This window comes from Pagrus pagrus (genome assembly GCF_965226575.1).
Source record: "Pagrus pagrus genome assembly, chromosome: 20".
Classification (NCBI taxonomy): Eukaryota; Metazoa; Chordata; class Actinopteri; order Spariformes; family Sparidae; genus Pagrus; species Pagrus pagrus.
This window is the reverse complement of record NC_140207.1, coordinates 7534809-7547671: the sequence shown is the minus strand read 5'-3', so window position 1 is coordinate 7547671 and position 12863 is coordinate 7534809.

The window sequence follows — 12863 nt, the reverse complement described above, 5'->3', positions numbered from 1 at the left end:
CAGTATCCATTAAATATCAGCTGTTTCACATGTATTTTGCTGTATGATGAGACTTTTTTTTTCTTACATCACACTCAGCCAAAGTGAGGTTGAAAGATGCTAAAAAAGTTAGCCGGGGCTTAATTTGAAATGTAAAAAGGAAGTGGAAAAACTCGTGGGGATCACAGCAGCTGGAGTGCTGTGGAAAAAGTGCATAATAGAGGGCGCCTGGCTCTCTCTTCTCTCTTCATGGTCATTTACAGGATTATTGGCAGACACTACATGCTCACTGTTTGTTGTGTGGGTGGCTGCTCGAGGGGTGACTTGAGGTAATTGCATGGGGATGAGGTCCAGCCCCCTTCACCTTCTCATCCACTAATTGGGCTGTTTGCTGTCTGCGAAGGTCAGCGCTTGGACTAGAGAGAGTACTGTTTCTCACTGAAGAAAAATAACTGGAGAAATTCACACACAAACCTATTTGGAAAAGTAGCTGAACTGCCTCGAGGAAACAGAATATGAGGGAAACAACTAATTGCTTGAATCTATTCAGCCTTTTTCTTTCTTTCTTTCTTTCTTTCTTTCTTTCTTTCTGTCTTTCTCTCTCGCCATGGTTACTTGTGTGAGTAGGTGCACCACTCAGCAGGACAATTTCCAGACATTGCTGCAACTCAAAGTGAGCTTCAAATAGCTCCCACTGTTGGAAACAATCTACCCGGCCAGCGCTTTTTAGACTAAATCATTGTCTGACAATGGCTTCTAAAGACACAGGTGCTCTCAAAAAAAAAGGGCTTTTTTTCGGTCCTTTCAGTCCGACGTGTTGGGTATTGGATTTTTCCCATAAAGGTTCTGTTCTAATTCCCTTTTCAAAAGTACCTTAATGTCAAAAGTCATTCAGCTCCTGGTGTCATTTAACCTTCTGAATTTCTGTCATTACCCATGGTGAATATCACGGGTAATTTAACCTAACAGCCTTTTTCTTTGTGTAATTATACCCATTACAGCAGTGTGAAGGATTTCTCTCCGTCAACTGTCTCTGTCCTCTGCTCTCCTGCACAGGTTATAGATTCGGCTCTTCTTTTTTTTAAAACGCGGTGCCAAACCCATCACAAAGCGCCACGGCGCTCACTGGAGGGTCTTTGAGTGGGGCTCTCATTTGGCAGACGGCGAGCTGATTGAAAAGATGCCCGAAACGATTTTTGAGAGCCATTTTAAAAAAGAATAAAATCATTAGCATCGTGTAGGCCTTAAGGTTTGGCTGAAGAGAAATCACATCGTTCATGTGCCATTCTGTAATGAGTAGATAATTACTACAGTATATAGAGTGTGGCGCCGAAGATTTGGACCCGATTCTGAGCGTATTACTACACTATATGTCTCTGAATTCAAATTATCACACGTTTTGTTCTTATCGCCAGCAGTTTCTACCCAGTTACGAGAATAAATGTTGGCAGTGTATGATTCTGCAAACCATGGATGTGTTGAACCTTTATATTGTGTTGCAGATTTAAAGGAGCATAGTTTTGGAGAAGAAATAAGGTCCCCAGAACACTGTTTGAAGATAGAAAGGTGGCAGGGTCTGCCCCATATAAACAAGAAAAAAAAAAAAACAGTATGAAATTGTGTTGTCCCTTAAGGTCAGTTTGTTTATTCAGTCACAATAACAAACATAGTTTGTTTATTTAGTTGGTTTAGGCATAAAAATAATCAGTTTCTCTACAAAACCACAAAGTGCTGCTTTAAGTGTCTTTAGGTTAAATTTTTTTTAATTTCATGTTGTGACAACGCTGTTCTGTTGAGGTTTAGACATGGAAAAAAAAACAATAAAAACTTGGTTACTTAGGATTAGGAAAAGATCATGTTTTGGCTTAAAATAGCTGTTTTGCTGGCCACAAACACGACAGGAAATTGTCCCAAAATCCCATTAAATATCTGGTGGTGTCACACCTACACATGTTGTCGTGTCATTGGCTTGACAGCCTTCTCACCGGTGACTCCACCATATGACGTGTAAAAATGTCAGTATGGTACGCAGGTCTGTGACATCTATAAATGTGGCTTGCAGAAACATCAACTGTTAACTGCCAACATTGAGTCATGGTGACGGGGCTGGCAGTTTATGTTAAAGATACCAGAAGTGAGAATTTAGTGGCTTTTAGTGATGGGGTTGCTGATTACAACCAACTGAACACACCTCGCTTAACTCTTCCCTACAGTAGCAAAGATAAACATGAAAGGTCCATGAAAAAGCCATTGTTGTCTGTCGTTTCAATGTATTATGGTGCTTTTCTTTATACCAAGCATAAAACAATCACCAGATGTATTGCTAGCTAACCAGCTAGCTGGCTAACGTTACATTATTATGAGTATACGACAGAAGTCAAAGCCTTGTGAACACGGCTTTTAAAAAAATGTGTGATTTTAACTAAATATGAAAAGAAATTCTGAAAAAGTCAGAACTTATAACTGATGGAGGATGGGGATTAGATGACTGGGTGAGTAGGATGGATCTTTGAATGCTGTACACAGTTCATCATTAAAATATTTTATTGATTAACCAGCGATCATCGTGTTAAATTGCGAGCAGCAGAGCAGGAGCAGCACAGAGGCTTGACATCAGGACGCAGACAGTTTAAAATGTTCAGCCACACTCACTAACATGCTATATTATTTAATCAGACTGACTGCCACGTGTGATCCCTTACACATAATCAGACTGCGGCATGTGCGCTGGATTCAAATCTGACAGCAAACGTGTTAAAAGATTATGCAAACTTCGGTGTTTTAGGATTTACAGAATACATTTCCGGGGAAGTTATTTCATGTGAACCTTTAGCTGTTCTGGGTCCATTAATGAGCTTTCCCCTCATTGTGATGAGACTTGGGGATTGTCAGACTCTGAAATGAAATTAATAAGTAATAAAGTGTTTCGAGAACTTTTGAGACTTGTTTTGTTGCTCATCAGAGGCTAATTGGTGGCTGTTTTGGGGGGGGGGGGGGGAGGACAGTTGAAAGTTTGATGTCACGCCTGAGGCAGCTGGATTATTATCAAGACTATTCGTGCTGAAGCTGAATTTTGTTTTGGGGTGGATGGATCTGGCTCAAGAAACTGTTTTACATTCACAGCATAAGCAACTCTCTACACAATACCAAAGTGATGCGGGGCTGTAAGAGTCCACATATACGGAGATTAAACAGCGAGCTTGTAAACTGTTATCGTTAGCTTGTCTAACTAGTTTATATTGAAAAAACTTCTCGTTAACGACTAGCATAGGGTTGCACGGTGAAGCCATCAAATGCAGACATAAGATAGATCGTAGATTGTGGGGAATGCAAAACTTAATGTGAGGGAACAAAAACAGCATCGCAACAGCACTTCCCCGCTCTCTCACATGTCACTGAACTAACCAATCAGGAGCAGGCAGGACTTGGACGAAGATAAATGTAAGAGAATCAGAACAGGTTATTGTAACTGCTTGTAAATATGCAAATAACTGTGTAAACAAATAGTAAAGTGTGTACACATTACAAATACAGTTTTAACAGATTAACTCTGAATTAACTTGAACGTAACTTTAGTTCAGTTATAACTATAATAAATTAAATTAACTCACCTTTAAGTTTTTGTTGCAGCGGTCTCCTGGATGAATATCCTTTACTTGTTTTAGCCAGCACTCCACCCTGTCCTCCTCCTTATTCAGACTGTGTTCCTCTTTAAACTACGTCACCTGACTTCCTCCTTTGCTGCCGTAATGATCACTACAACCACTCGAGGTCGCCGCCTAACAACAAACATCTCTACGGGCCGTAATAAGCTGTTTCCTCAGTCGACCTATACGGTCGTTTTTATCATAAAAAATGCATGATTTCACATTGTTGGACCTTTCTGAACAAACCATTCGTAACAAACCGTTAATGTTAAGCACTTTCCAGCTTCATAGTATAAAAATGATGATGTACATTTCAGATGCAGCCATTCTTAAGCACCCAGCCGATTAGTGACTTCTTCCTGAGATTAGAGGAAAAGCAGAGCAGACTGTGATCGTGTATGTGATTGTAGAGTTAGTGAGCCTGTCGCTAATTACCAATCATCATTTCGACTCCGTCATAAAATGAACATAAAAACATGCCCCGCCATTTCCTTTTGACAAAGCTGATTGCAATCCATGAAAAACACTGAAGAGCGGGCCACACAGGAGGCAGTTGAGTGGCGTTATGACCGGCAGAGAGGTCATCCTTCAACTCAAGACTCAGGCTTCGGTCCTCATCACAGCCTGAAGACCTGCTCTTGGTTCTGAGTGTGGTTCTGTAATTTCCTGTTCATCTTTTATGTGTTGGGATGCATCTAACTAACCTGAATTCTTTAAAGATGTTGGAGCTGAGCATTGCTGACTTGATTTTTTTGTTAATAAACGTCCTTAACGCTTAAAGTTTGGGTTCAAATTCAAGTTGTTTCTATTGTTTTGCTTGCAGCTGGATCCATCTTGCCATCAGCGTCTTCTGAGGGACGACTACGGGCGTGATTTCGATGTGACGACCAGCGAGAGATGCGATGCCTCGAGAGGTTAGCGTAGCATTAGCTTTATCACAACTTGAGAGTATATTTACCTGAAAGAAGAGAGAAAAAAAACAACGCTGAAGGCATTTCGTCATGGAGAGATGTTTTTGCTCTTCTTCCAGCTGGCTTCCAATCACCTGCCGAGTATTTGTCTTCTTCAGTCTCCTTTCCAGATGGACAAACAGTTTGATAAGCGACACAAAGTATCCAGCGGGTCAGGTTATTATTTTCTATCAAAAGTAAGAACAGTTTTCAAATTCAGTTTCAAACCTGATCAAGAAACACCCACACAGTCCCGGTGAAGCAGATTAACTGAGACTTTTAGTCTGCTGAGCTCTTAAAAAGAATGTGAGATGTGAGGAAGATTTTCTTTTTTCCTCTTCTTCTTGTCTTTGATGTTAGTTTCAAAATAGTCTTTGAAGACTTTGTGATTTTCTCCTGGTTCGTAGGCTATTTTGTTAGTTAAAGGTCTCTGATCTTGTCTATTAGATTAATATTTTGTCGTACCCCGAGGCGTCCTGCTAACATTTTTGTTGCTTTCATAAAACGTCTGTTTTGTGAATCTCAATTTCTTCTTCAATTTATCATTCAAGATGTTCTGCATTTGTTTTTTTGTTTTTTTGCTTCTTTAAAGGAGCAGTGTGTAGTTTTGGGGAAGAAATGTTTGTTTTTATGCCTAAAAAAACAAAATAAACAAACTCTCTTCTTCTTTCATTACTGAATAAACAAACTGACCTTAAAGGACAACAACAGTTTTTGTTTATATGTGGCGGACCCTGCCACCTTTCTAGCTTCAAACGGACCTCTGGGGACCTTATTTTCCTCTGAGAACAGCTTGTTTATTCAGTTATTATTATTTGTATTTCATTTCCAAAACTACATAGTGCCCCTTTAAGTACGCAGTTCATCAAACTATACTATACTATGGTTGGGTCATTGTTGTCAGTTATGAATATTTAGTGTTGTGTCACATGTCAAGTTGATGTTGCAAACAACATCAGCACTCATTTGGATTTTCTTGCAACCTTATAAACGCCCAAAAGTCCAATATTTACTCTCCTTTTTGCTCTGTTTTTGGTCTCCACCAGCTCATAAGAAATTGATCTACATCTTAAGCCGTTAAGTGACCCACTATCACAAACTTGTTGCAATGCTCTGTTGGGGAATAGCAGAATCTGTTGCCATGGGCAACCTTTCCCCATTACATGCAGTGATTCGATCCTGCTATTCTCAAATATTGATTATGGCAGCTTACGATTTAAAACCACGTTTTCAGGGGCTCTCATACTTGTATTGCATGCAGCGGGTGTAGAGCTTGATTAATATTTTTGAGATTGTTATCGAGTTTCTCGGTAGAAAAAGGTCAATCTACTGTATATTTCCAGCACCGGGGTGTTAGGAAAAGGACTTTTTTGCCCAACACCCTGAAAATGTTGCTCTACTGTGCGTCTAATGGACTCAAGCAGCGAGAGAGGAACTCTTGGAATCGACTTTAAAAGAAAAAAGAGGAAGTCATGGGGTCGAAAGAAGCTTCTGACAGATATCCTCATAGGCTGGATCCACGGCTGAAGTATGGGTTTACATCAACACGTTTGTTTCCAAAGAGTCATATGAGGATTCATATCATACAGCAGGTAGCTTTTCAAATAAGCTACAAGGCCCTCGAACGCTTAGTCGAGATTATCGAACTAGTCAAACTGACACAGAACTTAATTAAGCGCTTTTTTAACTGAAGCAACTAAAATAATTTTCTTTTGTTTGGAGTCATCACAAGAAAAGGTTTTCCCTCGCCACACATGCCACGAGACTTATTCATCGACTCAAAAATAACAAAGCACTTTAAGCTATTTTCACACTTTTGCCTTCTTACATCTCATCTTTGTGTTTTTTTCTTCATGTGCTCGAAGGGCGCCGCCGAATTTAGTAAAAAAAAGAAATACTTTCCACTTATCATACGAAACACATCCACTTGATCTGATTTCATATTGTTCTTTTCCTTTAGGTCTGTAGTATGAAACTACCATTATGGAATACCAAAGGCCTCGGGTCCAAAGTGAAAAGTCCCATTAATAAAGAAGAGATTACTTTCACTTGCTGTCAAGGCCCTGTGCTGCTAAAGGATTGATGCTCGCACATTAAATCAGCCCCTTGAAAGGTCCTTCCAAAACTGTACGAGCGCCAACTGTATAGGTGATTTTTTTCCCCTGTTATGTTTCACTTTCAGGGCATGTTCAGTGGTATTACGAAGGCATTGATATTGGGATTTTGCTTTGTTTGTTCGTTGGTTTGGTCATTTTTAAAAAACTGTATTTGTTACTGATGTCTGCAGCCTTCTTTCTTTCTTTTTCTATCTTCATTTCTTTCTTTCTTTCTTTCTTTCTTTCTTTCTTTCTTTTTCCTCCTCCTCCTTCCCTTTTTTCTCATACTTTCTCTTCCTCCATCTCTCTCCTCAGAGCCACGGGGTTTGTTGTTCACTTTTTGTTGTCTGGGCCATCATTCAAAATGCAGGGCTTTTCTTCTGACAGGCACTGGAGCAAGGAAATGAGAAATGACTTACACAGTTTAGCTCCTCTTCATTTTCGCTTGCCTTATTATTATCAAACACATGCACCCCGCGCTCACACGTACACACGTGCACGCTCGCCAACGTGCACACCTTCCCCCCTACACGTGCACACACTTTCACAGATGATTAGTGAAGTCTCCTCAGAAAAAAGACACCCAAATCTGTAAAGTGGTGAGAGGTTTTTTGTCAACGTCCACAGTCCGTGACATACAGTACGTTCAGTAGACTCTGACACTGCGGAGAGCGATGGCCCCTGCACACCACTAATTAGCTGTCATTCATAATTGATTAAAGGCCGAATGTAAATAATAAATGGAAATTGAATTTTATTTGGGGAGTCTTGTCAACTACATTTACCGTGGGCCCTGCTGAGACTGGATGTAAACACGGCTGCATAATTGAAAAATAATTCGACAATCAGATTTAGCTAATCGTGTTAAAGGGCAGAGAGAGAGGCTGGAGGTGTCAGTTGGCTTTTGGGAGGATGTTTTTGTTTTTTTGTAACTCCAAATTCAGGCCATCAGGAGAGAGACAAACTAACGGAAAGCACTTCCACATAACTGCAGTTGTCGAAAAAGACTTTCTATTTCTATTTTCACCTTTGTTGGTACCTTTTCTGTGCCGAGGTGGCAGCCATGTTGGTGTTGGAGCGAGACTTTGAAGTTCACCGAGCGGTTTGACACAAAACTAGATGATATTTATCTTTATTTACAAGAAACTGTGACTTTCTTGACTTGAAAAAATATCTTCTAAAATGACAAAAACATCATATGTGTGGTTCATGGCACAGAAATTGATTTGTCTCTCTCCGTTCACTACCATACAAAGTTTTCTGAAATAAGATCCTTACCTGGAGGAGACGAGGAGCGAAGGCATCATATGCATGTAGTACAGTTGGCGTACAAAAAGCTGGATCTGATGACTTGGTGGTCCAAGAAAGTTCTAGTTATGGCTGAAAATAACCCACAATGGATAGTTGTGTTGCTCAACAAACAAACAACACTTGTAGGCAGGCACTGAAGCAGACCAGTTTGGTGTTATTAACTGTTTTACTATGCAGGGACTCATGCTTTTATTTTGAAGGAGGCTGAATTTAGTTACAGTCCGTGTTACAGTTGGCTCACGTAGGACAACCTTTCTGTAGTGTGTTTGCCCCCGTAGTAAACCACAGCATGAAAATATAACGTGTACAGCCCGAGTGCGTCTGTGCATTTTGAGTGCGGTACGTTATGCAAGCATTTTTAGTAATCACAACCAGCCAGCCGCCGGCCAAGTTCGTGCATTTTGGGCGTCTGCGTGTCTCCATTGTGTATGCGCATATTGTGAGGAGTGTGCTCTTCGAGTCAGAAAAAAAAAAAAAAAAGCCATCGATGCAGTCCTCAGAAGTAGCACATCATTAATAACGGAGGGACCTTTGAAGATCCTGCATAAATGTCTAATTAGGTTTGGTAACCTTTAGGAAACTCAAGTGGATGAATACTAAACAGGCCTGGAGATCTTGTACTGCATGGCAAACTAAGCACTCAACATGTGGGAGAGAGCGCTGACATTGAGGAGGTTTGTTCCCCTGCCTGAAAGGGCATGCAATTTAAGCCACATTACAAGCGCGTCTGAACTCATTGGCCAATTTCTGGCCAATTTATCGTCGTTAACCATCCTGTATATACACGTCATCATGGAGGTGGAACAAAAATATTCCCTCTTTTTTTTTCCCCCTTTTTCTTTTTTTTTTTTTCTTGTCCTGCCCTTCAAGCTGTGTGGATCATTGTTCTGCATAACTGTGACGAGCCTGCGTGGCATTTAGAAGACCCTTGAGTCTGAGCATTCGAGCCACCAGCCATGTTTGTACTGATACAGTGTTAAAAGGATGTGACCTAGAAAATACTAGGGTGAAAAAAAAACAAAAAACACTGGGGCTGCTTTACATTGCTGTCCTTGTCTCTGTCTTATAATACGTGTACATGGAGATGACAGCGTAGTACAATAAACATACAGCCATGTTTTCTTGGGATACATCCTGGAGTGAACTGCGGGTAGTTAAACTTCAAAGTTTAACAGCTGTAGGAGGCGCAGATTGAAATGTTCAGGTGTCGCTGTGACTTTGTCGTAGCTTAACGAGAGATTTTATCCAAAAGTGAACAAAGAAATGACTCTCAAGCTACGGCTACAAGTAAAGATACTGAAGATTATTTTCATTATCAAATAATCTGATGATTATTATTCATCCCAAACCCCAAAACTCTTTTTATTTTCTATTAGAAAAGCAACAAATCCTAACATCTAAGAAGCTGGAACCAGTACATGTTGACATTTTTACAAAAAAAAAATTTTTTATAAAAAATTATGACCAGAATATGAAAAAATAACTGTTTTCAACTTATGATGTAGCTTTCTACTGGAGATAGCATGCTAGCCAGCTATTGATTAGCATGCTAAGTCCAGTGCTGGTGATGTAAACACCAACACTCCCCTGAGGCCAGAGCTCCCAGTTCAGACCGCTAGCTGCACGGCTAACTTATCAACTAGCTAACGGCAGTTAGCGGTTACTCTGGTGATATGCTGCCCCCAATTTGTTTTGACAATACAATAGGTGGACAAGTCTTACATATTGCACCTTTAATTGTTTTTGTCAAATTTCTTTTTTAAATATAAAAATAGTTGGCAACTCATTTTCTTACAATCATCTAATCAATTAATTAAGACATAAATAAACACATAAATGTTTACTGTACATGAAGATCTAAAAACACATACATTGACTCATTATAGGGTGGTATCTTTGAACTGAAAGGCAGTAAATGGCTGGTAAAATGCAAAAATGTAAATATAAGGTGACTGTGAGTGGGCAGGAGGGCCTGTTTGGTCTGACAGATGTTTCTAGCAAACTAATAATAATAATAACTAATGTAGCATTCATAATTATACATTGATGTCTGTGTCTTTTATTTTTTTTTAGATAAAAATGCTCATTAAATATGTAGCATCACTAATTATCATTATTATTTTCTCGACATGAGCACAGCTGGGAGAGGGAAACTTGGCAGAGAAAGTCAGTCAGTTCAGGGTATCTTGGTACCATTTTGCATTATAGGAATACAATACAATTTATTTATGCTTTTGGCCCATGGCCCACCATTAAGTTTCGGTTTTGACCCTGCAAGGTAAAAATAAGTTTGGGCAACCCTACTCTAGAGCCTTGTGAGTGCAACTCAGGCCAAACCGCTTGTATTTCATTAAGTATTCTATAACATATGTAGAGATCCTGTCAAGTGATGACATTTCCGAGAAGCTTTTCCTATCACATGCGAGGCTGAGACATGTTGTGACTGTGAGCCCTGAAGTGCAAATAAGCAAAAAACAGCTTCTGATTCAAGGCGTTAAAGCAGCTATGAGCTGATATATTGTGAAATATGATAAAACATGATGTCAGTGCTTCAGATTATGACCCTCAAAATAAATCCTGTATATATTCCCAGATTGCTACCCTAACTTCACATGTTCCCCTGTACATGCGTGTGTGTCTTTGCACTGGTACACTGCATGCTGTAGATTACAGGCAGTTACATCAAGTCCGACTTATTTATTATTTTTCTGTGTCTCCCAGCAGCTTTCAACCTGTCCACGTTTGCTAAAAATAAACATGGGCTGTCCCGGTCATGACACCTCATGCTCCTCGCTATAAAGCAATATAAACATACACATCCCCAGACGTACATCAAGGCGTATGCACTGAAACATATTTATTATATGCACCCGCAGACACTCATTCAAGCAGTCGCACACACACACACGCACAGAGTTGTCAGAGCACAGTGTAAAATCAGAGGGGCTGTTAATGGAGGCGGACAGCTTGGCTGCTGTTTCATCAAAGTGCAGAGGAAATGCAGATCTGTGTCCTGCAGGATGCAGGGAATTGGATCAGCTTCCTTCTGTCTGCCGAATTTGAAACACATACCAGCAGGGATTAGACAGCCTTTACCACCAAACAGTGACTTTCTAATGGTCGTCCACGGGAAATATTTACTCAGCGTCTCGCATGTGTTGATACGCCCATCAGGTGCCCAAACGTGTCCCTCGGCCAGATAGTGTTATTTGGCTGCCAGCTATGAGGCAACCTTGAGGATATTTTTTCTTATTTGATTGATGCGCGCAGTCGTGAGCGGCTCTAACTTTTTTCTTTTTGATTGTGTTTGGTATCTGGTTTATGATAATGGTAATACAACAACACTACCGGGCCTGCGCCTTGCTCATATTAAAGGATTATACATTATACGAAGGATTTTGGTGGCAACACATTGAAGGAAGATTTGTTTAATTGTCAGTTATTGTCAGTTTTTCTGTGTGGACAATTAAAACTGAAACTTAACAGTCGACCATGTGCCAAAAGGAGGCACATATTGTATCTTACTGTTAAGATGCAAAAATGGTACTACAGTATACGGAGGCCCTGAGAGGCCAGGGAGAAAAGGAAGATATTGTGATCCGTTTTCTAAGACAGATTTTAATTTTGACAATATATATATATATATATATATATATATATATATATATATATATATATATATATATATATAAAACAGAATTAACAACAATTCATATTCAACATTTTTAAATTTATTTTCGTTCTTTTTTTTTTACAATAAACATCTGATAGGCCAAATCATTCTTTATGGCGGGTCAACTTTGCCGATAAAGGGACGGATCCAAAACATTTTTCCCTCTTCTTTCTTTTTTCGCCATTTTGTGCATTTTCTCAGGGAGTAATCTACTGAGTGCCAACAGTTTGTCCCAGAGTGGAAGTGAGAAGAAATAATAAAGACAGAGAGGAAAAAGTATAATTTATTATTATATTACTATATTAATATATTATTTTTACATTTTAAAAGGGAACCTAAAAGACCAAAAGTGAAAATTATTATTATATTTTTGTTTATTAAATTCAAAATTCAAGTATTTATTTGTCTCATGCTAATCTTTTTTCAATATGTGCAGTGAAATATATATAAATTAAATAATATGCGAAAAAATTAGGATTTTCCTTTTATAGTCCAGATTATTATCAAATATGTTAACACAGATCTTTCAAGATCACTTTTTATGGAAATAATGACACATTGTGGAGATTACTCATGTGCTCATGTATGACCATGAGGTATTTTTGGGCCATTTTCACATCTTTATTTGCCAGAGTGGTTGGAAGAAGCAGACAGGAAATTGCGAGAAAGACAGCCAGTCGTCACTACAGTTACATGTTGTGTGCTGTAACCATCCGGCTACCAAGGTGCTCCAGGTACTTCTTTCTATTTCGAACACAAATGATTATACAGTAGAGGAGAGACGATAGAAAAGAAGAAAATGGGCATCGACTGAAGCACACTGACCCTGCGGGTAAACACATAAACAGCGTAAGCCGCCGTTCTCCTATTAGACAGAGTTATTTGTGGCGTTGCACATTTGTATTTTCTGTTCAGAATTAATTTTAACCTCTAATTACCCTGGAGAAGAGCAGCTTCACTCTGCAGCAGCTACCTATTTAGTGTGTGGGACAACAACCAAAACAAGTTAGACTTGACGCCATTATAGGTGTCAAAACAAGCTATTTACTAAGACTAAATGCTGCAGCTACGGCAATTCCATCACAGCGCATGAACAATCTACCAGATGTTTTGTCATTAGGTATCAAGGCAGCGCGGTTCGTCTCCACCATTCAACGAGGACGGGTTTTTTTTTACAGAAGCATTTAACGAATCACTTTGAGGCTGA